This window comes from Cyanistes caeruleus, chromosome Z (assembly GCF_971803275.1).
Source record: "Cyanistes caeruleus chromosome Z, bCyaCae1.hap1.1, whole genome shotgun sequence".
In the NCBI taxonomy this organism is placed as follows: domain Eukaryota; kingdom Metazoa; phylum Chordata; class Aves; order Passeriformes; family Paridae; genus Cyanistes; species Cyanistes caeruleus.
Genome location: NC_141732.1, coordinates 48,158,470 through 48,184,612, shown reverse-complemented (window position 1 = coordinate 48,184,612; position 26,143 = coordinate 48,158,470). Strand labels below are relative to the sequence as shown.

Below are 26,143 nucleotides of genomic sequence, written 5' to 3'. Positions count from 1 at the left end.
GGCCCTTCTAGAATTCTTTGCCATGGACACAGCATTTGATTATCCCTAAAGAACTGGTGGTGTATGACCTGCATCTTGGATATTTCAGGTTCCTCTCCTTTCCAGGGGTCTGAAAGGGAAGTGATATACAGCTGTAGCCAGTACCAGCCCTTGAAAGAGGCACTCTACTCCTGCACTTTTTGCTTCCTGAAAGTCACACATAAGAACTACCATTTTTTTCTCTGCTGAATCTGTCTCCCTGTTGCTATTAATTATTTCTTAGTCAACCACACAACAATGGAATTTCTTTGTAACACTTCATGTGGAACCTTGTCATAGGCTATTTGAAAATCCAGTCAGGATTAATTCACATGGTTATTTCTACTTCGGCAATTCCAACAGGTTAATAAAGCAGAATTTCCCTTTACAAAACCCACACTGATGACTCCCCAATAAAACTGTGCTCAGCTGTGTGTGTGTTAAGTAATCTCTTTCCCCATTTTCTTCCAAAAATCTCCTTCAAATCATAGTTTTTAAAAATTTTTATGGGAGTATATTGACTTAATTGATTAGCAAAACTACTTAAGAAGGGTTGTAAGTAAAAAAAAAAATCAAAATAAAAAATTTAAATGGAGAACTTCATTGTGATTATTGATTTTTATTTCCATATGACACTCACCAGATTTTTATATTTCATAGTGTATTGAATATTTTGGAAACTTTACAGACATCAACTTGATGTGTAAAATTCACAAATGGGATAAGTATTTCTTTTTTTAGATGGAGTGCACAAAAAATACCTGGCAGAACAAGTGTCTTGACTTGAGTGAACTCTTTGCTATATTGTTAAAGATTTCATCTTTGGATAAATAATGATTTTGGAATTAATTGCATTTGTCTAAAAAAAAAAAGTCTGTTTCAAATACAGTTCTGTTGGAAGCTCGAAGAGGCTAGATTCACATATTTTGAAATTCAATTTTAGGATGAAATGTTCTTAGTTCCATGGAGGTTAAGTCCTCCTTGGAAGAGCACAACTGTGACAAACTACCGTGGATGCTTTTCTTTTGCGCAGCTCAGGTACAACACTCTTTTTCGCTATACAGTCCAGAGCTGTACTGCAGGTAGCTCTGGAAACCTTCAGAGATGTAGGATTCATATGAATCTCTGGAAATTTTGAGATGGGAGTTTGGAAGAGGGGAAGATGTTGATGACTGTTGAATTTTTGTTTCATTTGTGAATTTTACACATCAAGTTGATGTCTGTAAAGTTTCCAAAATATTCAATACACTATGAAATATAAAAATCTGGTGAGTGTCATATGGAAATAAAAATGATGCTGATGAAGTCTCCAATGGAAGGGCTTCAGGGTTTGCAGTGGGGCTCCAATGACTTCCTTTTTTTCTTAAAATTAGAGTGCACCATACATGCCCTTCCTCACACACATCCAAACGTAAGTGACCTACCCTAAATACATTTCATGTTTGGGAAAGTCCCTTTGTGCATTAAGTAAACTGACTATGGCTTACACATTGAACATTCTCCATAGCATTAAAATCACAGATTTTTGTGCACTGCAAGAGACAGTGTGAATAAAGAAGAGTGTTAACTGATTCTTACAAGTACATGAAGGATCTTAGGTGACCACAGAATATTTAATATATTATGGAGAGGCTGAAGGATCCCTGACTCTAGTATGTGAGCTAGCATCTATACCCACTATTAGCATGAGAAAAAAAAAAGAAATCATCTTTCTTGTTGGTTTTCTAACACTTCTTCTTCCTCAGATAAATAAGTACAAATTTTCAGTCTTTTACTTTGAGGTAATGTGAATTTCTTTCTGACCTTGCAGCTACTTTGATAGTTTCACACTGCAGATTCATGCTCCAGGGTGATCCTTTCGTTCATTAGCTCATCAGCTACAGTTTCCTCCCTGTAGCTGGTGCTGCCTCCCACCAGGATAGTCTAGTCAGGATACTTTGGGCCACCAGCAGAATAGGAAGTTGCCAAAATAAATGTTTTCTAGAAAGATTTCACACTCATGTCTAATGAAATAGACATTTTTCTAACTGTTGCTTTAGAGCTTAGAATTTCTTCGAGGTTTGTAATGAAAATATTTCATGACCTGTTGACATATTCATATGGTGATTTTCAAAAGAGATATTTCATTTACAAAATGGTCTTGGCAACAAGCTGGGATATCTGGGAAGCTGAACAAGACTGTTGACAGGCAAAATTAGGACTGAATCATAACTGATACTAGGTTTTCAGCTGAGCCATTTTTAAAAACTGACCAATAGGGTTTGCTCTACTGTTTTTGAGCATTCAAGATTGAGATGGGTAATTGGTGCATACTCACAGTGATGATTGTGATTCTAGAGATAATTACATGAATGGCAGGTTTTGACAGAATCGGCTAGCTCTTAACTCCTGTGAATGTACACACTAAAAGAATGGCACAAAGAAAATGCTTAGCTTTTAAGAAATGACTCAGAAATTACCTCAAAAAATTTTTGGCAGCTAGAGAAACTAATGTTTAATGTAGAACTTTGATTTTGCACAGATGTAGAGCTTCACTGCTTAACATTTATTGCTGTGTTTTACATTTCTAGCACTTTCCCAAATATCCTGAATCATAGGCTATGATGCAAAAGTTTGTAATTAGATGTTCTAATATTAAGGCATGTTATATGTATAATCATTTGCTAAAAAACCCCCGAAAATCCAAACAACCAGCACACCATTAAAAAACTTTAACACATTAAACATAAAAAAAAAACCAAAAAGCAAGCTTAGTGAGGTAAATTTAAAGAAAATCTCAGCCATAATATACAACTTTTCCTTCAAACACTGAGGACTAGTGGTAACAGAATTGTGGAAACTCTTGATTATTAGGAGTCTGCTGATCATCCTAGGTTGAGCTGCCAAGGTTATAGGTGAAATATATTATAACCTGTAAATTACATAGGTGAAATGATATTATATTATAAGAACTAAAATATTTTGGCAAATATACTTCCTGCTTCTTACAGCCTTAACACATTCACAGTGATATTTGATTCACAGCTCACAAGTTTAATAGTGTTAATTTCTCACTACTTAAAGGAAGATTTTTCCTAAAAATGAATGTTACATAAAACCTGAGTTTACTTGGTGATTCTGTAAGATTTTAATTTTTGCTGAGAGGTAAAATTTCATAACTTTACAAAACATAGTAATAAATCTGTCAAAATGCTTTGTATGTAAGCTGAAATATTTGTTATTGTTGTGTTTTTCTTTTCACAAATATAAACGTGAGGGGAAGATTTATTTTGCATTCTTCCAAATGTGGTTAGGGGAAAGGTCAGTCTTTAGAATTTTTCTGATTTTTTTTTCAGCTTTGGGTTTAACGAAGTTTTAGAAGTTTGATTTTTTTCAGTGAGTCTATTTTAAAACAATATATATTTTTAGCTCTAGTCATTATCCAGGGATGAGATTGGGAGACTTTGCAGTATGGCTTGTATTACCTTCGAAAAACTGAATCACAGCTGTTGAACATAGACTCAAGGACTGGTTTGGGTTGGAAGGGACTTTTAAGATCATCTAGTTCCAATCCTTTGGATGCCTTACATTGAACCAGATTAATCACAGTTCCATCCAGCCTGGTCTTGAACACTGCCAGAGATGGGGCATTCACAGCTTCTCTGAGCAGCCAGTTCCATTGTCTCATCATCCTCACACTAAACAATTTATTCCTAATATCTAATCTAAATTTGTCCTCTTTCAGTATGAAGCCATTCCCCCTTCTTCTTCTCCATGAAATACACGTCCTTGTAAAAAGTGTCTTTTTGTCTTTCTTTTAAGTTCCCTTCAGGTACAAAAAGCCTAAAATGAGGTCTCTCCTGAGCCTTCTCTTCTCCAGGCTAAAAAGTCCCAACTCTTTTAAAGAGATCTAATAGTGATAATTTCAAGAGCATTTAGTATCATCTATTTAATTTAATTTTAGCATTGTTTGAACAAGTAGAATGTATTAATATAGGGTTATACTTCTACAAATAATTCAAAATGACAGCACTTATGACCTTCTTTTGTTGAACTTGGTAATACAAACCCAGAAGTAAAGATGATCTGTTAATGAACAATGTTTTGGACATTTCTTAGATTGTGATGCCATAGATTGACTTGTCCAAAGCAACAAAGCACGATGCTAAATGAATTTTAGTAGTGCAGTAATCAGCCTCCCAAACTATGGTCTGAATCTTTCTATTGTTTAAATACAGTAATATTTCTTGCACTCACTTCACTCACTTGGTTTTTAGACCAAGAACATTATGCTTTATCTTGATAAAAGCCATTCCAGTACACTACAAAATAACTTTAAGGAGCTATTTAATCTTCAATTAGTTCCATATACATGTTTATTTAAGCTAATAATGCTATATTTTTCCTAGGTTGAATTTTTACTGTAATGAGCTGCAGTCTGTCATTCTGATAGAGGAATTTAATGCATCAGAGAAACATAAATGTGTCAAGAAAATTATTTTTCTATTTTTGAGAAATACACACACACACAAAAAAAAAGAGTTATTGAAATTAGGTCACATGGGATGCAATTATCTTAATTTTTCTTTAATATGATTGTGAGTTTTCTAGAAGATGATCAATCTCTTTGTTGTAGTTTGCCTGCCACACAATGATTCAAAGACAGAAAATATTATCACCCCATAAATAGTACACTGCTGAAAGTTTGAGATAATGAAAATATTTACATGTTTATGAATTACTGATCAGAGATAATTCCTTTACTGACTTTTGTATTTTGTGAAATAAATCTCCTAGACAATATGACACAGCTATCCCAAACAGTTTTTTGAGCTCTCCAGGAAAAATGATGTAATATCACCATGAATATTTTTGCTAATATGAAAAATTAAAAACCATGAGTATTGAATAAATCCATCTTCTCTTAGAAAACCCATAGTGTAGGTGTTACCTGGTTTAAAAAAGAAATGTCCTGACAATGTAAAAGGTTTTCTTTTATAGATTTTTTTAAGTCTCAGTCATTCAGTGGAAAAAAGATACATTGTATTCATCAAAAAATAGTTCACAAAAAAATAATTGCTTGGAACTCCAGAACACATTTTTGTCAGTTTAAAGATGTTAAATATTTTTTCTTTTTCTTTTATTTTTTTGTTTTTAATTCTAATGGTGTTCTTGTTACTCCTGAAGCTTTATCAGATATCAGACTTTTGCATTATTTCTGTGGTATTTTCAACTGATGTTAAGGTGACGAAATATACACTAAATCTCACTTGGCTTGTTTTGAAGTCCTGAAAAGAATCCAACTATTTTCCTTTAGGCAGTGTCTTGGCATCAAAGCAATCATACACTATACTGCTGTAACGTTAATACAAAATGAACTCAGAGAACATTTTTTTTCCTCATATTTTATGTATATCCCAATGCATTTTCAAAGATTTTTTATTTTTTTTAAGGCATATCTTCAGTAAGGGGTGATGGAAATGGGAATTTTGATTACATGGTATTATCATGTATAATGCATATGTAAAACATGTTATTGGATTCAGTCTGTTTCAAAGCAAACAGGTGGATTTACTACAGAAACAACCTTCTTACTTTTAATACTAACTGCAACTTATGTTGCTGTGTGTTAAAGAACACATGCCAAGGATTAAGTTGGCACGAAGCCTCAATGAACCTTTTCCTCCATAACAGGCACATAAAAAAGCTGTTCCAGTTTCATGAAACAGCTGAAATTATTCTTTATAATAATTCTTGGTGAAGTATTATATTTATGTACACACAAAAAGCAAAAAAAAAAAAGCTTAATAATTAATTCTCATTCTTTTCTGTAAACTCAAGTGTAGGACAAAAATGCAATTCAAGCTCAGCAGTGCTTCTTAAAATTTAAGTGTATATTGTTTAGGAAAACAATTTTCATTTCATATGTGGAAAATTAACTTAGCAGGATTAGGTGATCTCAAAGCTTTTATGTTGGTCCAAGGATACCTAAAGAATTTAAGATGTATCTTCCAATAATAATTGGAAATAAATCTCATTGTCTAAGCTCAGTGTAGAGAAAGTATTCTTTGAGGTGACTAAAACTTTTTTCCTGACAAAATAGTAATAGTAGTAGTAATAGTACTACTACTACTACTACTAATAATAACAGAGAAATAATTAAATGGCAGCAATGAAATGTGAATTCAGTGAGAGCTATGAAGTGGATGAACCTAAATTTTCTCTGATAATGAATTGTCCACAGGCTTTTTAAACTTAAAAATGCAATTAAAAGCTTACCAAATAAATTCACCTTTATAAGTGAACAAAATCACAACTTAGTACAAAATACTTTAGTAAGAACAGAAACAAATACATTTATTTTAGCAGTTTTTCTCAGTTATTTCAGAACTTACAGATCTTAATTTCTTATACCCAGTTCAGTGGTAACAAACTCATTCTGGAAATGCTTCTTCCTACTACCTCAGAGACATGATCCCATCTCTCAATATTTCATTACTTATGGCATGCTTAGCCTCTCTCTATGCAAAAGAGAAATAGCAATTTTTCTGCTGTTGGATCTTTCTTTCTTCCTTCCTTCCTTTCCTTCCTTTCCTTCCTTCCTTTCCTTCCTTCTTTCCTTCCTTTCCTTCCTTCTTTCCTTCCTTTCTTTCCTTCCTTCCTTTCCTCCCTTCCTCCCTTCCTCCCTTCCTCCCTTCCTCCCTTCCTTCCTTCCTTCCTTCCTTCCTTCCTTCCTTCCTTCCTTCCTTCCTTCCTTCCTTCCTTCCTTCCTTCCTTCCTTCCTTCCTTCCTTCCTTCCTTCCTTCCTTCCTTCCTTCCTTCCTTCCTTCCTTCCTTCCTTCCTTCCTTCCTTCCTTCCTTCCTTCCTTCCGCCACTTCCTTCCTTCCTTCCTTCCTTCCGCCACTTCCTTCCTTCCGCCACTTCCTTCCGCCACTTCCTTCCTTCCGCCACTTCCTTCCTTCCGCCACTTCCTTCCGCCACTTCCTTCCGCCACTTCCTTCCTTCCGCCACTTCCTTCCTTCCTTCCTTCCGCCACTTCCTTCCTTCCTTCCTTCCTTCCTTCCGCCACTTCCTTCCGCCACTTCCTTCCGCCACTTCCTTCCTTCCTTCCGCCACTTCCTTCCTTCCTTCCGCCACTTCCTTCCTTCCTTCCTTCCTTCCTTCCTTCCTTCCTTCCTTCCTTCCTTCCTTCCTTCCTTCCTTCCTTCCTTCCTTCCTTCCTTCCTTCCTTCCTTCCTTCCTTCCTTCCTTCCTTCCTTCCTTCCTTCCTTCCTTCCTTCCTTCCTTCCTTCCTTCCTTCCTTCCTTCCTTCCTTCCTTCCTTCCTTCCTTCCTTCCGCCACTTCCTTCCTTCCTTCCTTCCTTCCGCCACTTCCTTCCGCCACTTCCTTCCTTCCTTCCGCCACTTCCTTCCTTCCTTCCTTCCTTCCTTCCGCCACTTCCTTCCGCCACTTCCTTCCGCCACTTCCTTCCTTCCTTCCGCCACTTCCTTCCTTCCTTCCTTCCTTCCTTCCTTCCTTCCTTCCTTCCTTCCTTCCTTCCTTCCTTCCTTCCTTCCTTCCTTCCTTCCTTCCTTCCTTCCTTCCTTCCTTCCTTCCTTCCTTCCTTCCTTCCTTCCTTCCTTCCTTCCTTCCTTCCTTCCTTCCTTCCTTCCTTCCGCCCCTTCCTTCCTTCCTTCCGCCCCTTCCTTCCTTCCTTCCTTCCGCCCCTTCCTTCCTTCCTTCCGCCCCTTCCTTCCTTCCTTCCTTCCTTCCTTCCTTCCTTCCTTCCTTCCTTCCTTCCTTCCTTCCTTCCTTCCTTCCTTCCTTCCTTCCTTCCTTCCTTCCTTCCTTCCTTCCTTCCTTCCTTCCTTCCTTCCTTCCTTCCTTCCTTCCTTCCTTCCTTCCTTCCTTCCTTCCTTCCGCCACTTCCTTCCGCCACTTCCTTCCGCCACTTCCTTCCTTCCTTCCGCCACTTCCTTCCGCCACTTCCTTCCGCCACTTCCTTCCGCCACTTCCTTCCTTCCGCCACTTCCTTCCGCCACTTCCTTCCGCCACTTCCTTCCGCCACTTCCTTCCTTCCGCCACTTCCTTCCTTCCGCCACTTCCTTCCTTCCTTCCTTCCTTCCGCCACTTCCTTCCTTCCTTCCTTCCGCCACTTCCTTCCTTCCTTCCTTCCGCCACTTCCTTCCTTCCTTCCTTCCGCCACTTCCTTCCTTCCTTCCTTCCTTCCTTCCTTCCTTCCTTCCTTCCTTCCTTCCTTCCTTCCTTCCTTCCTTCCTTCCTTCCTTCCTTCCTTCCTTCCTTCCTTCCTTCCTTCCTTCCTTCCTTCCTTCCTTCCTTCCTTCCTTCCTTCCTTCCTTCCTTCCTTCCTTCCTTCCTTCCTTCCTTCCTTCCGCCACTTCCTTCCTTCCTTCCTTCCTTCCTTCCGCCACTTCCTTCCTTCCTTCCGCCACTTCCTTCCTTCCTTCCTTCCTTCCTTCCTTCCTTCCTTCCTTCCTTCCTTCCTTCCTTCCTTCCTTCCTTCCTTCCTTCCTTCCTTCCTTCCTTCCTTCCTTCCTTCCTTCCTTCCTTCCTTCCTTCCTTCCTTCCTTCCTTCCTTCCTTCCTTCCTTCCTTCCTTCCTTCCTTCCTTCCTTCCTTCCTTCCTTCCTTCCGCCACTTCCTTCCTTCCGCCACTTCCTTCCTTCCTTCCTTCCGCCACTTCCTTCCTTCCGCCACTTCCTTCCTTCCGCCACTTCCTTCCTTCCGCCACTTCCTTCCTTCCGCCACTTCCTTCCTTCCGCCACTTCCTTCCTTCCTTCCTTCCTTCCGCCACTTCCTTCCTTCCTTCCTTCCTTCCTTCCTTCCTTCCTTCCTTCCTTCCTTCCTTCCTTCCTTCCTTCCTTCCTTCCTTCCTTCCTTCCTTCCTTCCTTCCTTCCTTCCTTCCTTCCTTCCTTCCGCCACTTCCGCCACTTCCGCCACTTCCGCCACTTCCTTCCTTCCTTCCGCCACTTCCTTCCGCCACTTCCTTCCTTCCTTCCTTCCGCCACTTCCTTCCTTCCTTTCTTCCTTCCTTCCGCCACTTCCTTCCTTCCGCCACTTCCTTCCTTCCGCCACTTCCTTCCTTCCGCCACTTCCTTCCTTCCGCCACTTCCTTCCTTCCTTCCGCCACTTCCTTCCGCCACTTCCTTCCGCCACTTCCTTCCGCCACTTCCTTCCTTCCGCCACTTCCTTCCTTCCGCCACTTCCTTCCTTCCTTCCTTCCGCCACTTCCTTCCTTCCGCCACTTCCTTCCTTCCTTCCGCCACTTCCTTCCTTCCTTCCGCCACTTCCTTCCTTCCGCCACTTCCTTCCTTCCTTCCTTCTCCTTTTGTCCTTCTTTTTTCCTTTTTTCCTTTTTTCCTTTTTTCCTTTTTTCCTTTTTTCCTTTTTTCCTTTTCAGAATTATATAAACTTAGAAGGAGCTTCCAGTAGACATCTGTAGTACTCAGTGGCTTCTTTGTCTCAGTCTTCTGCAACATGGTCTGCCTAATCCACCTGACTCCCTCTTATGAGGGATAAAAAGGCCGGATTTATGGGTAATCAGAGGACACTGGATATTTGCATTGTCTATAGAAAAGCTTTTGACATTATCTATTACAATATTCTTGTACCTGTTTTAGGACAATGAAGCTCAGGGTGACGAAATAGTAAAACACCTTGGATGGTTATGTTGAGATGTTTTTACACTTCCTGGAGGCAAATAGCAAGGGGCATTCAACAGGGTCTGTCCAGATACCTCTTCTATTTTGCATCTCTCTCAGTAATTGAGAGGAGGAGACAGAGGGCATGTTTGTCTGGTTTGCAGATGACTTCAAACTTTGGTGACCACTCCTCCACCAAATATGCCTGCTTTCCTAGGTTATTTCTCTTAAGTTTTGAAAGGCTTGTAAATAATGTCTGTAAGCTCAAGACACCATAGCATTGATTTCTTAAATGCTTCTAATTCAGGAGTATAGGTCAGAGTATCAAAAGTGAAGATAAGTTGATTATAAAAACACATTATGTTTAGCTTAATGTGTTTACCTTGGCTTCATCCATTCAGCTTGTGAACTTGTGAGCTATAGCTGTCAAAAGTGAAAATTCAGAAAATCTAGTTGTATGTCATTTTTGTCCTGATAGATTTTATGTGTAATTTTTTTTCTTTCTCCTCCATCCTCCACCTGATAAACTGCCTTGTCAGGCTAATATAAAACTACAGTCTGATTTTACTTCACTAGCTCATTCCTTGTGAAACTTTCTTGCCTGCCTCTGAGGCAGTTTTGAGTAGAATTTAATATACATTAATTCTAAACATGCTAGGATTTAATTGATCTTCAAATTAATGGCCTTATTGTTTCTGGTAATTTGAGTAATCTCATAAGCTTAAAAGTCCTGGAAGTTTCTTTTGGTAATGTAATGCTTCTATTTGCTGTTCTTGTTGAAGCTGGAATGAAAGAGTAAGAGAGATTATCAGAGCAGTTAACATTATTGAGGAGAATAAAGACAGAACAAAATTATTAAAACACTCTTTGGAGATGTGTGTTGGAAATGTAGAACACAGTGTTAAACATATTTCTATTTTTGCTTAAGAATGTTTTAGCAATAAACAGTCTCTCATGCTAAAAACTTTCCAAGGAGACTTGCCTAACATTAATCGACCTTGTTTTAAATTCAGCTAACAGACACATGGCAATTGGACAGGGTCCCGTTGTTAGGAACACCCCTACATGAAATGCCCCTCATTACTCATGATCCAAGTGGTATGTATAAAAAGGCAAAGCAGCCAACTCTTAATCTGTGATTGCCTTTAATGGGGGTGAAGGGGAATACCCTGGAGCCAGGAGAAGTTAAAAACAAAGACAAACATAGAAACAGCGTGGTCAGGGACTGTTTTAATCACATAATGGGGACATGATAATTTGATCCAGCTACATTCAGCACTTAGGAATAGATGGGGCTTCTGAAAACTGAGTGTATTCCAAAGTGTAATAGTTTCAGGTTCAAATGAGCTGGACTGCTTTGAACTGAATTATCATATATCTTTCTCTCATTCGTGTGTATTTATTATGTAGATAACAGAGTTGAACAGCAAATTATCATGGACTGCATTCTAACTATAGTACAAACTATGCTAGCAGGGAGAGCTGTAGAAGTTTGCATTACTGTTATTTTTTTGGAGAGAATTTGCATCCTCTGCACAGTGATAGATGGCATAGATTTAGCACTAGATGTTCCACAGCCTTGCAAAGATAGGAGGAATAAATAGTCCTTGTCTGCTGCTTAGCTACTGTTTTCAGAAAACAAAAATGAAATGCCTTCCAAAGAGTTGAACTCATTCTGCTCCTCTTTTTGTGGTAGCACTAGTCATATTTGGTGAGAGTTACTTTTAAAAGAAATTGGTTCTTTAGCATTGTCTTTTCTGGTGGTGAATGGCTCATAATTCTCATGTTAGGTGATTACAAGCAATGCTCCTGCATTCTGATACCTGCTATTATTAAAAAAAAATTACTAACTTCCATTAATTTATTAGCTTTTATTAGAGATTCAGAGCTGAATTTCTGATTTAAGCACCATAGATTTTTAAAATATTAAATATGTCATTACTATGGGAATTAATTTATGCTCTCCTATTAACGGTTTAGGAGAGAAAAGGATGCCTATTATACTGTTCCCTAAGTGGATGCTAATGACTACTGTTCAAGATTATGAAATGAACTGCATAAAGCTTTGGCCTGACATAATATAGTTGTTCTTATGTGTAAAACACTGAACATTCCAGGTTTTATATACTTGGTTGTTGCAGCTTGAATTGCTTTTCTTTGGTTCATGTGCTTCTAGCGAACGTGAAGCTGAAACGAGATGGTTTGAGGAAAATGCCGCAGCAGCAGTGAGCCTGGTGCAGGCACTTGTTACGTCTCCACTGGGAAGTGGAACTGTTATTCTGATAATGTAGGTTCTAACCACATACAAACATGAAAGGTCAGGGGAAAATGTGTAGTTTTGCATACTCTGAAGATGTTTCTTTAAATTTCAGGTCTCCTTAGCTGGAAGAGAAACTTCAGAATATGGAGTCTGTTTTGGCAAGTTTGATTGCTTGTACATGAAGCATTAAAAAGCAACATTAGGGACCTGGCAATTCTCCTAATTTCCTCTGATAACTTAAAAATTCTCTTCTACTAAGTACTATGGTGGTTTGTCACATAATGTTGTTTCCCATATGATTGTTTTCAGTATTCTTAACACCTAGGGCTGGGACTGAGGGGATTAAGTATGGAGTTGAGATAGTGAAGAGAGTATCACCATGTTTAAACTAACCTTAACCCTAAGAGTGTATGAAAACAGTTTCATATGAAAGCATTTTTTTTTTTCTTTCACTTGACATTAATAGTATTTGAATAAACTGTTATTCTCAGGTAAGTTTTACCACACTCATTCATTGTAAATGTAAATTTTAAAGATGAGGAATGCTATATTTTGTACTGGTTTTAATCCCTGCTTTTATATCAGTACACTAGAGAGTCTTAACTTTGACTCACATATTTTGAATGGATGTTTTGGTCTCTCTGTCCATCCCCATAGGAATTACAAGACAGAGATAGCCCTGTTATTAAAATAAATAAGCAAGTATACATTACTGTAGGAAATAAGGAATGATGATTTTTATAAAAGGCTAGTAAATGAATACAGTATGTTCCTATTTGCTATTGAAGTATATCTAGTGGGCTTGTTTAATTTTGGTTTGTTTCTCATATGCAATGGAACCAGATATGTGCATAAACGGTGAAACTAGTAAGACTTACCTATGGGATAAGGAGCTTGACAAGGTATAGTGCAGCTATTTCAATATCTGAGTGCTGAATGATATATACTGAAACTCTGAGCTGAGGACATGTAGCTTCAGTGTACTGACACCAAGTAGATAACACCAAACAATATATCTGCTAAATACATTGTATTTAGTTTGTATTGTGTCAACAAAATACTTTATTTATTTTTTAAAAGTGATTTTCTTTTCAAATCTGGGCCATTACCTCCTCTGTAGGATAACTGGAGCATGTATTAGACTAGAAGCCCATCCACAGAGGCAGTGGCAGATGTCCTGGCCACACAGCTGTCAGCTGACAATACATGGGCTCAGCTAAGTTTCTGCTCAGCCTTTGCCTTAGTTGGCCTATAGAACATACAGGATTTTAAACCAATAACATGCTGGTCAGAAAAACCAACAACAAGAATTAGAATGATGGTTTCAGTAAATTTAAATACCCCTATTTTAACACCACACTGGTACAAATAACCTGAAATAGCAAGAAAATGCCTAAACTCTATAAATGTTTGTCGTATTTGCTTGATTTCAATAACTGAGTAGTTAAAACTATATGAGTGGGTGTTGTGCTTTTAATTCACAAGTCTGGATTAAGGTGGGGGGAGGAGTAGGGTGTGGAGGGGGGAACCTGAGGCCTTAATGCTTTGGAGTTTGTTCCAGCTGTGTTTTGAAAAGATGTTGGGAGTTCCCAAATAAAAAGGAGTTTTTTTATTGTTCACTAATACCTCTTTTGTTAGAAAGGGAAACAGGGTTGGTTTCCCAAACTTGTCTGTCATCCTCCTAGAATGTGGGGAGTGGAGGCTTGAGGAACACAAAATGAAATTTCATCATGTAACCAGGGACTCATTGTTAACACTGTCAAACATATGGCACAGCTGTGAAATTTTTGTGCCAGGCCTGGTGAGCTAGTGGGAAAGCTTACAAAGCCAAGCAAGCTGATGGTGTTGTTAGTAGGAAGAAGCAAATGATAAAACAATTTTATTTAAATTGTCCTGTGATTTATTTTCTAAGCCACCAGATGTACTGTACTATACTGTACTACATAACTGAGACAGCATTCTGTGATGTAATAAAGACATAAAATGCATGTGGGTGTGCAGGGTGAGAAAGGAGCAGTGGAATTGAGGGCAAGTTGAATAAACTGTGGGAGATTTGGATTTGGCTTTTTTTCTTTCATTGCAGAGTGTAAAATGCTAGTGTGCCCCATAACCAAAAGGCTCTTAAAAATAACAGTGGGCTCAGAAGGGTTGATTTTTGCTCCAGATCAAATCCCTGGCAAGCCATTTCCTGTGTATGTAAAGATGGTTCGGATTTTGTCGTTGTTGTCAGCGCTAGGAAGGTTAATGACCAAGGGATTGGGTGTGGAGCGGGGAGAGGTTCGAGCTACTTTGCCAGACTTCAGATCATTAGCAGGAAGCAGCCAGGAGGAAACGTGCTGTTTCTGGAGCCCTGTGCTCCTAGAGCAACGAGAAACATGCAGGGGTCTGGGTAGCAAAAATCGCCATGCTGGATACAAAATTTGTATTTTGCTCTGATGGTTTCCTAACACCACAAAGTTTTTATATTGCCTCCCAGACAGAATTTGAGAATTGTTTTAAGACATATGAAAAATTAAAAGCACTTTCAATTATATTTGTAAGTGAAAATATCAAAGCATATCAGAATTTTTTTTTCTTTCCCATTACTTTGATTTTGTCTGTGTGCACATGTGTGCTTAGCATGAGAAAAAAGATAATACTGAAATTCCAATTTTCCAGTCAGGGCTAACAACAGTGAAAACCATTATAAAATATGTAGAACAAATTGGTATTGGCGTTTTCTGATGTTTTCAAACTCAAAATTCTCTTAAGTTCTATTTTCACTGGGTTTAACTTAGCCATTGTCATATGTGATTCTCTTTTTAACTTTGCAGGATATAGTACATACCATGAAAGCAGCGGACTTACGTTAGTGGCTGATGGACTAGTAACTTTGTTCTATTAATACCACAAAAGAGTTTGTAAAAGGAAGTCTTAACAGGGTTTGGCAAAAAGATCTTTTTCAGAAGACGGATTGTTTTATTTACTCTCATGGAAACCGAGAATAGTTTGGGGACCTTATGGATCATCTCGTTCCATCCCCTCTTCCAGGAGCAGGGACACTTCCATTAGACTAGGTTGCTCAGAGTCCCATCCAGCCCTGAACAGTTCCAGGGATACCCACCTTCTCTGGGCAACCTGTTCTAATGTCTGGGAGGTGAAAGATGAGGAGAGAAAGAAAAACTTAAAAAACAGCAAACATAACTACCACCTCTTCCAGTAGTGTTCAGCTGACAGAATTTCCAAGAGGAGGTAGGCTCAGGACGCGTGCTTGCCGCAGGCTTTGCTTTAAATACCCTTTGGGCCTGCTGGGCCCTTCCCCCGGCTGGGACTCGCGGTCACTCGGCCACTGCCAGGCCCGGCTGGGGCCGCAGGGCCGGGTGTGGAGCGCGGCCTCCGGCGTGCCAGGGCCTGGCGGCCGCGGCGGGGCTGGGACACGGGCCCGGGGCTGGGCCGTGCGGGCAGGGCCTCGCCTCAGCAGGGCAAGGCCCGGCCTGCCCGGCCCTCACACACAGAGATTCCAGCCAGCAATCCTCGCAGTCTCTCACGTTCAAATACTGACCATTTTACAATAAAAGCCCATTCTACCCACTTATGTTTTTATCTTTTAATCTTTCTATATAAATAAATAAACATTTGAGCATATTTTCCAATTTTTCATTTCCTGCTTATAAAAACTAGTCATCAGGTAGTTCCTTTATTTTTTGCTGTTTTTGTTGTTGACTAAATGCTTTTCATTCATTTTTCAAGTTCTATTAGCTACAATACCTACAAATTACTAAGCCTACCATTGTTAGCAGTGTTTTATTTTCCAAAGTATGTTTTGGGCATTAGTTTTCTGTACAAAAAATCGCAATCCTTGCCAATAATTTCATCTCCAATAATAAGACTGAGATATTTGCCTGTATCCAGCTGAGACTGTAATTGTGATTGGCAGACTTATTCTACAATCTCATTAGAGTCTTCTTTTTTAGTAATTATTTCACAAAATAATTTTTCTCACAGATAATTTTTAAATACATAAAACCATACCTGAGTTTTATTTTCACTCTTCTTGAACAATTCTTTCCTCATATAACCTGAATTCAGAAGTTTTTTGGGTTTTGTTTTACAATTATATTTACATCTTATGCATGTCACTGTAGTCTGTTCAGCATCTTCGTGAGTCTTCTGACATAATTCTACAAAAGTATTACTTATGTCTTATCGACTTCACTAATCTTTTCAGCCAACTTTGCGCCTTTTTCACCATCTGTACTTCCTACTTTATTTTTGCTTTCCACTTATTAATGTTTTCTGTGATTTCTCCAACTTTTCAGTGGAATTTTAAAGTCTATTTCTGTATTGTATTTTACCTCACTTTCTATCTTCTGTGATTCAGAGTTATGGAAACAAGCCTTTCTTCTCTTTATATTTAATGCTTTTCAATTTCCTCCTTGGCCTGAACAAAGAAAGATTTTGCTCTACATTTTTGGCCTACATACATGAAGAGGGCTGTTTCCATTTCTTCATTTTGACAGCTAAAGGTGGTCTACAGCAGCAGTTCGTTATATATGTCATTATGCAATTCAGTTCTACTAATAAGCAAAATAATTGGATTACTAGTCACCTGAATATCTACTTGTGTAAAACTTCTTACTAAACATGACAGATCTATAATTTATTTGAAAATATGCTTTTAAAAGGATGGCTTATGATGGAAATAGACAATCTTCCATCAGTTACCTGGTTATTAGGCATTTGGAGTAGATGATCATTGTTGATCCCTTCCAGCTGAACTATTCTGTTCTGTTTTTTTCTTATTGTTTTGTTACCAATTTAAAAGTCAGACTTTTTATATTGCCTTTGAAATACATATGTTTGTGAAATATGTTTCATGTCTCTATTCTGCAGAAGTTTCCCTCTTGTATTGCTTCTGATTGTGGCTGCATACATCAATTATCTTTATCTTTAGCTAGTGCCTAGCTATTGCACAATCATAGGCAGAAAGTTTGTTTAATAAAAAGCTTGTGGCATAGGATAGCAGTCTCGTTAATTCCTTCTGACAGGATGATTAGTTACTGTCCAAATCATAATCTTAAGATTCCTTGTTGTCTTCATCAGGATGAGGTGAAACTCTTTGAACCACTTTTTACGCTTGGATGGTGCTATGTTACCACTTTCACATGCGTAGTCCTTCATTATTGGTTGGCTTGGATTACAGAGAAACTAGCTTCTAAATATATTAACCATGTACAAAGGACTGTTGTACGTGACCCTGTCTGTATTTGCAGAGTTCCTACTGACTATCTATGACTGTTATATTTCTACACTTTTTATTCAGCTTTGCAACAGAATCTTTTAGGGAATATCTGAAGGAAGGTTGGGATTCCTCCACCCAGGATGCTAAATACCATATTGAAACATACAAAGTGGTACATGCACTTTTACTATTTCCAGGAAGCGTCTTCAAGACGATCCAAAATTTCCACATGGAACACTTCTGGATGAAGTAGTCAGACATTTTGCTCTGAAAATGGCTAGAATTCAGTAAGTCCCCTCTGTTGTAGTAAACTCACTGTTCCAAATCAATCCATTTTCCCACTGATGCAGATGGCAGCCTGGGGAGATAATGGATTATGCAGAGATTTCATGACTGAAGTTCATTGGGCACACACACAGGCACATCCCTGATATGGCTAGACCATATTTATACCTAGAGGACAAATATGAGATACTTTAATTTTTGTTATTGAAAATTTGTTTGATTTGATTCTCACTAGAATGTTTAGTGAAAATGAATGAAAGTGAATGTCTGTGAAAATGAGAGACAAAGGGTACACATTGAAATGAGAAATCCACTAGCTTTCCTATGAAATGAAAGGATCTAATCAGCAGTTTCCTGACATTCTCTTTTCATTCTTTTTCACTTCTTTGTATTACCTTGTTTTCCTGAATTATGAGCCCTTTCTTTTGAAGTACTGATATTACCTGCTTTTGCACGCTTTATGTTTCATTTTACAGTGTATCACTGCTCAGAAGGTGAATTGGTACCTGGGAAGCTGGAGACTTTGAACAGCATTTTCAAACGTTTACCTTATTTTAGCACTTATATTCCTTAAGTCTTCACCTGCATGTCTTAATACTTTGTGATTACTTTGTTTAATGGCTCTTGCTTAATTGAGGCTGGATGTTGGCCATACCAGTGACCCACTGGTTCTCTCTAATCTCCTTCTATCCCGTGTCTTTCTTTGGGAAAGATAGAAGTAACAGCAACAGAATGCTTTCAAGCATGTGGCCAATCTTCTCCCGAGTAAAGGCTGTAGATTGCACAGCTGCAATTCTTTAGTGGAAGCAGATGAACCGTGACCTACTGCTGACAGCCACTTTGGGTTACATCATCCCACTAAGTCACCACCCACTGCTGTAGACAGCCAGCCTGAGGGACACAGCGAGCAGGCTTCCTTTCATTGACACTTCATGAATTAACAGCTAGGGGCTGGTCAGGAGGAGGACAGTTGGCATCTCTTCCTCCTCAGAGACCCAGTGTTTGAGATCCCTGTGGCAGAAATTCAGGGAAAATAAGATGGATTACAAAAAGCCTCTCTTTTCTGTTTTGGAATATGCTGTCCTTTTGGCAGTGATTTTTTTTTGTTTGATTGTTTGTTTATTTGTTTTGGGTTTTTCTTTCTCTGCTACTAGGCTAGTATATTATCTAAAGAGATACATTCTTCATGCAGAATATTTGAGGGAAAGTGTTGAAGATGAATTCCTGTTCTTCTCACATGACATCCTCTTGATTCTCATTAAAAGATGACTGCATGTCTCTGGTTTTTATCATCCATGTTTTACACTTCAGCTCTTAAGAGGAGTGATGTGCACTGTAGTGAGCAAATGCTTCATTGCAGTCTTGCTGATTTGAGATCTGCTCCTATGATGTGAGGCTGCCCTAAGAATGTAGTTTTCCTTTCTCATTAGAAAATTGAATAACTGATCAAACAAGAAGCAGCTAGACCGTGGCTTGCTCTTTACCATCACACCAGCAAACCCTACTTGTTAATTCTCTGCAAATAAATAGTACTCAATACAGTGAGGCAAACACTCTTGAAAAGTCCAGCCAGTTCTGGGTGGCATTGGTCCTCAATCACAGTTAATTTGATGTCAGGACCTCCTAATCCAGAAGCAAAGAAATACTGCAGGGCAAAAGATTTTTCAGCCTGCAGCAGGGGCTCTCAAAATTTTTCAGCATCAATGCACAACCTAGAGTAAGGGTAAAAAAGGGGCATTGGACAGGCAGGATAATTGCATATAATTGGTAGCCTGATCCTAGTTACTTGGTATTGCATTAATTACTTTATACAGATGATATTTCATGTCAGTAAAACTGTACTTAATATTTTAATCCAACTTTTCAATATCCTATTTCACAGCGGTGTTATAGCTGTGAAAAGAAAAGAGAGATTTTGAAAATTCTAATTGTAAGGCATCATATCTGACATGTTCTTATTTGAAAGATGAGAGCATCAATGTTATGCCTTTAAAAATGTAAGTGTTTAATAGTCTGTACTCTTTTAGTTTGTTTTTTAGTAAACAGATTTATCCACCTAGTTTGCTTTTGAAAATAGCTACCAAACAGGACTTTTTCGAGTTTTTAGCTGGTAGTAACTACTTCCAGGATTTTTCTTCTTGTTTTGGTAGAATTATATTTGCAAATTAAATTGGAAAAGGAAATATATGGGTCAGTAAAGTTCTTTTTCCAAAATTCAAACCTGCTATAAGTGAAGCAAAAGGTGAAATAGGATAGCGTGAAATAAAGTAAGTGACTTTAGTTTACATTGGCTTCAGTTTATTTCTGTGCACATTCTGTGCAGTTTTCTGTATGTCTATTAGACAGGAACTAACTAAAGAAACCTATTTCTAAAATAAAATGAAAATAGTCCTGAAGATGCAGTGTCTATCTGAATTTTGTCTAGGGAGTTAATGTTATGAAGAGCTTCATGGTCTTCATTCCATGAACCCTGGCTGGGCATTTTTATTCGGGTAAGGAGAAAGTCCTGGAAGATAAGGATTCTAGATTTAGTGTACCTTATTTTCTTAGGGATTTAGAATATGCACAAGAATCTGCAAAATTAAGGAGGAATTGCTTGAAAATTTTATGTATGACTGCTAGTATTTCCTGCTCTTTCTTGATCTGGGATGACTGTAATAGCAGTTGGTCTGTCTTAATGGAGTTTTAGCACCTTCCTCTCCTGGGACAAATTAAATGGATGGGAAAAACAAGAAACCTAATATTTGAGCAACTTCAAAACCATTTGTGGTTTTGGTTTTAGAAATATGAAGCTTTTTGTAGGTGGAGTCATACGTTTATTTTTCTGAAGCAATTTACAAGCCCATAAAAAGTCCATCAAACCAATGACCATTAGTTACTCCTTTCTAAGCCACATATAGCTTTATTTAGATTATGTAAGTGGTAATGTAATACGTATAAAAATTATTTGATTAAAACTGAAGTGATCCATTTTCTTGAAAACTAAACTTTGAATAGTTGAACAACCTTTAAAAGTATTCCTGCTTCACATGAGTAAATATAGCAGCTCTGGAAATGGTTCACTGTCAGGCAGGAGAGAAGTAGGGAAATCCGTTTAATGGAACAGTGCAACTGGGAACTGAGTTCTTATTGGAAAACACCTGTTTCTTGCATTATTTCAATAATATGAATATACTCGAATGATCACATTTCCCATTTTGTAAAATTAAAGTTGTAGTGAGGGAGCCCTCTCTAGTCCTGCTAAATCCGGGAAGAACACTCACAGATGTCTGAGATTGTGTAATAGCTGAGAAAGTACAAACTGTAGAGAGGACTTAAAATTGCCTGAGATGAATCAAGTGATGATTTCCCTGCTTCGTGATGTCCTTTAAATTCCTGCTGTAGTGTGGATAAAAAATACTTCATAGAAATACATTTTAGGGATTACAAGGAGGTACCATTAATATTCCTGTGCTGGATAAGATGTCTGAAGTGTGCCAGATATTTTTTGTAATTATCCTTAAATAATCCTTTTCCAATCCTTGCCAAAATATTTTCTAAGTTTAGTTCTTAAAATAAAGAAAAGTAGTACAAAATAAACTTGTGACTATTCGTATCTGATTAAAACTATCACCTGAAGAAGAAAAATCTGGAGCAACGCAATTTCAAGGCCTCATGTCTAATGAAAGGAGAGTGTTTTGCTCTTTGTTTCTCAAATAAGTGAGACTTGCATGCTGAGGTACATTTATCAGAAGGGTATGTGCCCCAGAGTGGATAGACTCAAGAGGAATTTCCAGGACCATTTAGTCCCATCAGGAACGTTGTGCAACAGTCTAATTTTCTTTTTTTTTTCTTTTTCCTTTTTTTTTTTTTTTAATACCACCAGTAATACATTGAAAAACTGTTTCAGAATAACCCCACCTGATATTAAAATAGCAGTGTGAAACATAGCTTCATATGTCAAGACAAGACTTATATTTTAAATTATTTGATTTTCTATTGGAATGAAATTAGTCTCTATCTTTAATACAACATATATTCAAATGAGACAGAAGCATAGATCAATAGGTTATATATTTTGTTGGACAAAATATGACAAATTTGCAAAGGAAAAAATGTCCCCATACCTAACATGTGTAATGGAAGCAAAAATGCATAGAAATAACGTAGGAGGTGGCACTTGGAATCCAGGGTACATGTTAGTTTCAGTATCCTGTCTGGATTTTCTGCATGGCCTGATGTATTTATGTACTGAATAGATGACCTACTGTGACCACTTTTCTACCTAAAATTATATTGTAGAAGTTCTAGTGTGAAAGCCAAACTCGTCATAATTTGACATTCTAATTATAACAGCGAAGTAAGCTTTGTTTTATAATAGTTATAAATGAAGAATAATATTCAGTAAACAACTTCTTCATCTGTGATTCAGAGAATTATTTAAACACATGGGATGTCTGGTGTAGTACTGCTCTATCTCTAGTCCCACTCCGTCTTGTCTGACTCACCAGTGACTCAAATATGAAAGAAATTTTTGTGATCACTAGCCCTGGTTTTACACAAATGGCAATTTGTGTAAATTGCAACAATTTACTTCAGAGACAATTACTTCATCTTCTATAGGCTGTTTAATAATATTTTAGAAACCGTCATTGCTTCACCAGTTTTTGGGCAGCAAATGGTTTGTTCAATCTGTTTTGTTGTTTGCTTGCAGGTCATCCAAAAGCACATCTTTTCAGTGTCATCCAGCTTTTTTGTTGTTCCAAGTGTCACCATAGTCTCACGCTCAGTGATTTTGTCCTTCAATGTACTAATTTATTAAGGCATTGAGGAATAAGAATTAATTCAAGAATTTACCAATACGTATTTAGAGTTTGTTAAAGATTGCTAGCAGCTGGTTAAAAATTAGTTGAAGTTACTTGGAAAAAAGCAAGAAAAGGCTCATATATGGCAAATCTAAGAATTTTCTTAATTAAAAAAAAAAAATATAAATATAAATATGAAATTAAATAAATCAAAATTTATAAATAAAGAATAAAGCAACATTTTGAATGCTAATAGAGTTAGAACAAACATGATTGTAAGGATACAAATTCAAATTGGCAAAAAAATACCTTAGGGAATATATTTTAATATAAAATATAAATATATATATATATTATATGTGATATATGTTGTCTTTTTCCTTTCCAAATCTATTAATTGTAACAATAACAATATCCTGTAATAATGCTATGTTTGCCTACTCCTACTGCCTTCCTGTTCCTCTGTTTCCTTATTATCTCAATACAGGGAACATATAACATAACTAAAATACAGTGTTTCTGGGTACATAGACTCCTTGTGTTTGAAAGAATTCTAGAACTGTACTGGTCATTTCATGGATGCTTTTTAATTACTTCGTTTGAATTGTGTTTTCTGACTTTTGGTTTGTTTGGATTCTGAGACCAAAAGAAGAGTAAGCCTCTCAACTACAGTGAGAATTGTTTATCTGTGTTTTCATACGTAATTTCAATTACCATTGTTTGAGAGTTCATTCTTCCTGCTTTCCTTGCTGCTGTGCGTTACCAGAATGCCAAGGAGATGGATGATGGTGGCATTAGACTAAGGAAGTACTGAGAGCTCTTTGGCAGCTATTATGTATTGTATCTCGATTTGCTACTCTAAGATTTGGAGTCACAAATTTTTTCATTGTCATCCATAAAATCAGCTGCCTTTTTCTAGAGTGTAAATGGAGAAGCATGAAACTTTTTATCTCAGAAATTATTTACATGAAATAATGTCCTTCATCAAGATGTGCCTGTGACTACAATCGCCACAGGAGGTACTCCTGTGGAGACACAGAAAATGCCCATTATAACTTCTCTCTAAAAAATCCTTTTTCTGTTTCTCTGTTTCTGCTGCATCTCTTCTGTATTGTTCCTTTTATTCTTGGATTTCTCAGCTTCTTTTGGACTGAATTCTTTTGGGATCCTCCCTTGTGGGGAGCCCTGCTTATCTCAGTTCTTATGATTTGAAGAAAACTCTCAAGCTTGTTAGAATCTTGCTTCTCGTGTTTATTAACAGGTGATCACAAAACTTAGCAGGTCTCTCCAGGCTGGCTACACAAGGTTAATCTTTGCAATCTGGTACATTTCTTTCTTCTGATGGTGCAAACAAAGCCTTGTGGCACACTTCGTGTCTGACGCACAAAATGGCCCCGAACTACGCAGTTCTTTTATCTTTATACCTATTTTTACCCAATTAACAATAGACACGTATATTATTTTTCTTAATGACCCAATGACCCATCACCTCTGTGATGCACTGCGGCATTTTCTATCCAATCACTTACTATTACCCAAAAACTTCTAGGAGAAGAACATGAAGAAGAAAGAAGAAGGGGCAAGGGACAACACCCTAAATCCTCCATCTTGTCTCCTATTCTCTAAACTAATTTTTTCATCCAGTGATTTAAAAAAACTTTCTAATCTATACACTTACACTTTTAGCTTTTTTCTATCTAACTTTAACATTTGTTTTCATGTATCACCATGAAAACATGCAGTGTTTTTCTAGATCTTATAACTAAGTTTCAAAAACAAGGGCACATAGTCTGTATTCCAGCCTCCAACAGCCCATAATTATTTGCTCCTTAGACTTGAAGACTATGAGAAAGATGTAAAAAATTGTCTTGTGGGAGCCAGAAAACACAGTTCTGTTTCTATTCTTGAGATGTGAAACTCTAAAAAAAGTTCAGCTCAGTGTTTACTTTGCTACTGAAGGTATCAGAGCATAAGATACATTGTATCAACAGACTTAAAATTTAATTTTAAACAATTTAAATTTTTGTTAGCAAAAATATTCTTACATTGTGTCTTAAAGACCACAACTGTCTTCCAGAATCATGATGCCTTTGTGTGATTAAATCAGGCGGTGTAAAGCATGATACATTCAAAGATATTTTTGCTCTTTTTATCATGGTAAACATGTTTCATGTGTTGAAATAGCACCTCATTTTCCTTTCTTTGAATATACTGTGGCTGAGTACACTCTATTTGAGATCTGAGGATCTTTCCTTCTCTCCTTACAAGGGCCTGCATTCAGTCTTCTGAATAGGAAGAAATGCCACGCATTTTATACTTTTAATTGTATCAGATATTCTACTACAAACTGGCACAGAAGGTAAATATGCATCTACAAGAACCACAGATTTCATGGAGAGTATCTCTAAACTAAAATACAACTCGAAGAAAAAGATTTCTTAGAATCTATAAATCAAGTCTTTTATTAAAATGACACTCACAGTGTAAAGCCATACAAACAATCTCATGCCATCGAGCTACTTTTTCTCATAATCTTACTACTGGATGACTTAATATTTCACAGACATAAGAAAATCATGGCTTCTACTTCAGTATTTTGCAAGCTGTCACAAAAACTTATGAATCTGGTGATGAAATACAAACAAAACTAGTCATTGTATTGATGGAAACAATGGTAGTTTGGCAACCCAGCCAAGAAAATGCATACTCATCTTGAATAAATGGAGTATGCAGTGCTTTGTTGTGAAAAAGTCACTGAAACCTACTTAACTGAACAAAAACTCATAAAGATAGCATTACTACTGTTTTCTGCTACTGTATTAGCTATTTGAAGTAACTAGATTGCTGTAAATACTGTAAGATTTGATCAGCAGAAAATACTATGTGGGTAATAGCCATTAGCAATCTGATCACTCCTGAAATTCTAGTTCCTAATAAAGAAGAGGTGGTCAGAGGCACGACTGTATGACAAGACAGTAATAAACTATTGTTTTCATAAGTAATCCTATGTGATGATTTACGTTACTTTCCTTATTTTGAAATAATATGATAGGATAAAAAAAATAAATATTCAGGATCTTCCACTGCAAGTAGTTGAACTACTTACTAAATGTCAGTAGGATTTGAGACAATGTCCTTAATGTTGACTAAGTGAATTTGTACAGAGGTCCTTATTCTCTAACATAAAAACATTTAACATTGAATAGAAGAAGCCAAATGAGTATTCAATACCTTTGTTTAAAAGTGATGCTTATCAGTCCTGTGTCACAAAAGCCCAAAATTCAGGTTCTGAAGAAAATGTGAAGATTATAATTGTGAAGTTTTATTTTCATAAGGAAAATATTCAATGCTTAGAATTCCCAGGAAGTTTGATGAAGTGATTCTGAAGACCTTGCCATCTTCTTCCAAACCAGAAAATTCAAGGAAGCCAAGGGGATCCCATAGATGAAATAAAAAAAAACCCCTTCAGAGCAATGGGATTCAAAGAGGAAGAAAAATAATGACTTCTTTAAATTATTTAGTCTCTGGATTAAATTGAATTATAAATTCCATTATTTTTCTGAATTCATATCTGTCATTTCTTATTTTCTCACTTTGGGAAAGTTGCATTACTATCCTTTTTTTTCTAATATGGTCAAAAACAAGATAAATAAATTGTAATAATTTAAGTACAGCTTAAATTGTAAACTGTACTTAAATTGTGATAAATTAAGTACACTTAATTGCACTATATGTTGCAAAACAGTATTAAGTCTTATTTTATGCTTACTTTCATGCCAATAATAATTTGAAATCTTTTACTGTTGATTAGATGGCATTTGGGAATGACTGATCTTGCTAATCTCAGAGGATTATTTGTTCATGCAATTTGACATAGTGTGTGGTCTATTCTGGCCCATAGGAAAATAGTGCAGATCAGTGACAAGGCACATTGATAAATTTACATAGTGAGG

General features: G+C 37.1%; 1 protein-coding gene and 1 long non-coding RNA gene across 4 annotated transcripts in view; one reads left to right on the top strand and one right to left on the bottom strand.

Moving 5' to 3' along the window:
• ADAMTSL1 (ADAMTS like 1) overlaps positions 1–26,143 on the top strand; it is a 417,470-nt gene that overhangs the window by 80,087 nt on the left and 311,240 nt on the right. The window contains exon 1 of one of the 3 annotated variants that reach the window (XM_086867601.1): positions 14,929–15,131. The exons of the other annotated variants lie outside the window; for them this stretch is intronic. The gene's annotated coding sequence lies outside the window, so the exon portion shown is untranslated. Of the gene's footprint in view, positions 1–14,928; positions 15,132–26,143 lie in introns of those variants that run through there. 3 annotated transcript variants of the gene reach the window in all.
• On the bottom strand, positions 9,168–15,156 carry LOC147648426 (uncharacterized). Its single transcript, XR_015280275.1, has 2 exons — positions 15,091–15,156; positions 9,168–10,422 (listed from the first exon to the last, which is right to left on the bottom strand). It is a non-coding gene; the product is annotated as an uncharacterized LOC147648426 (long non-coding RNA).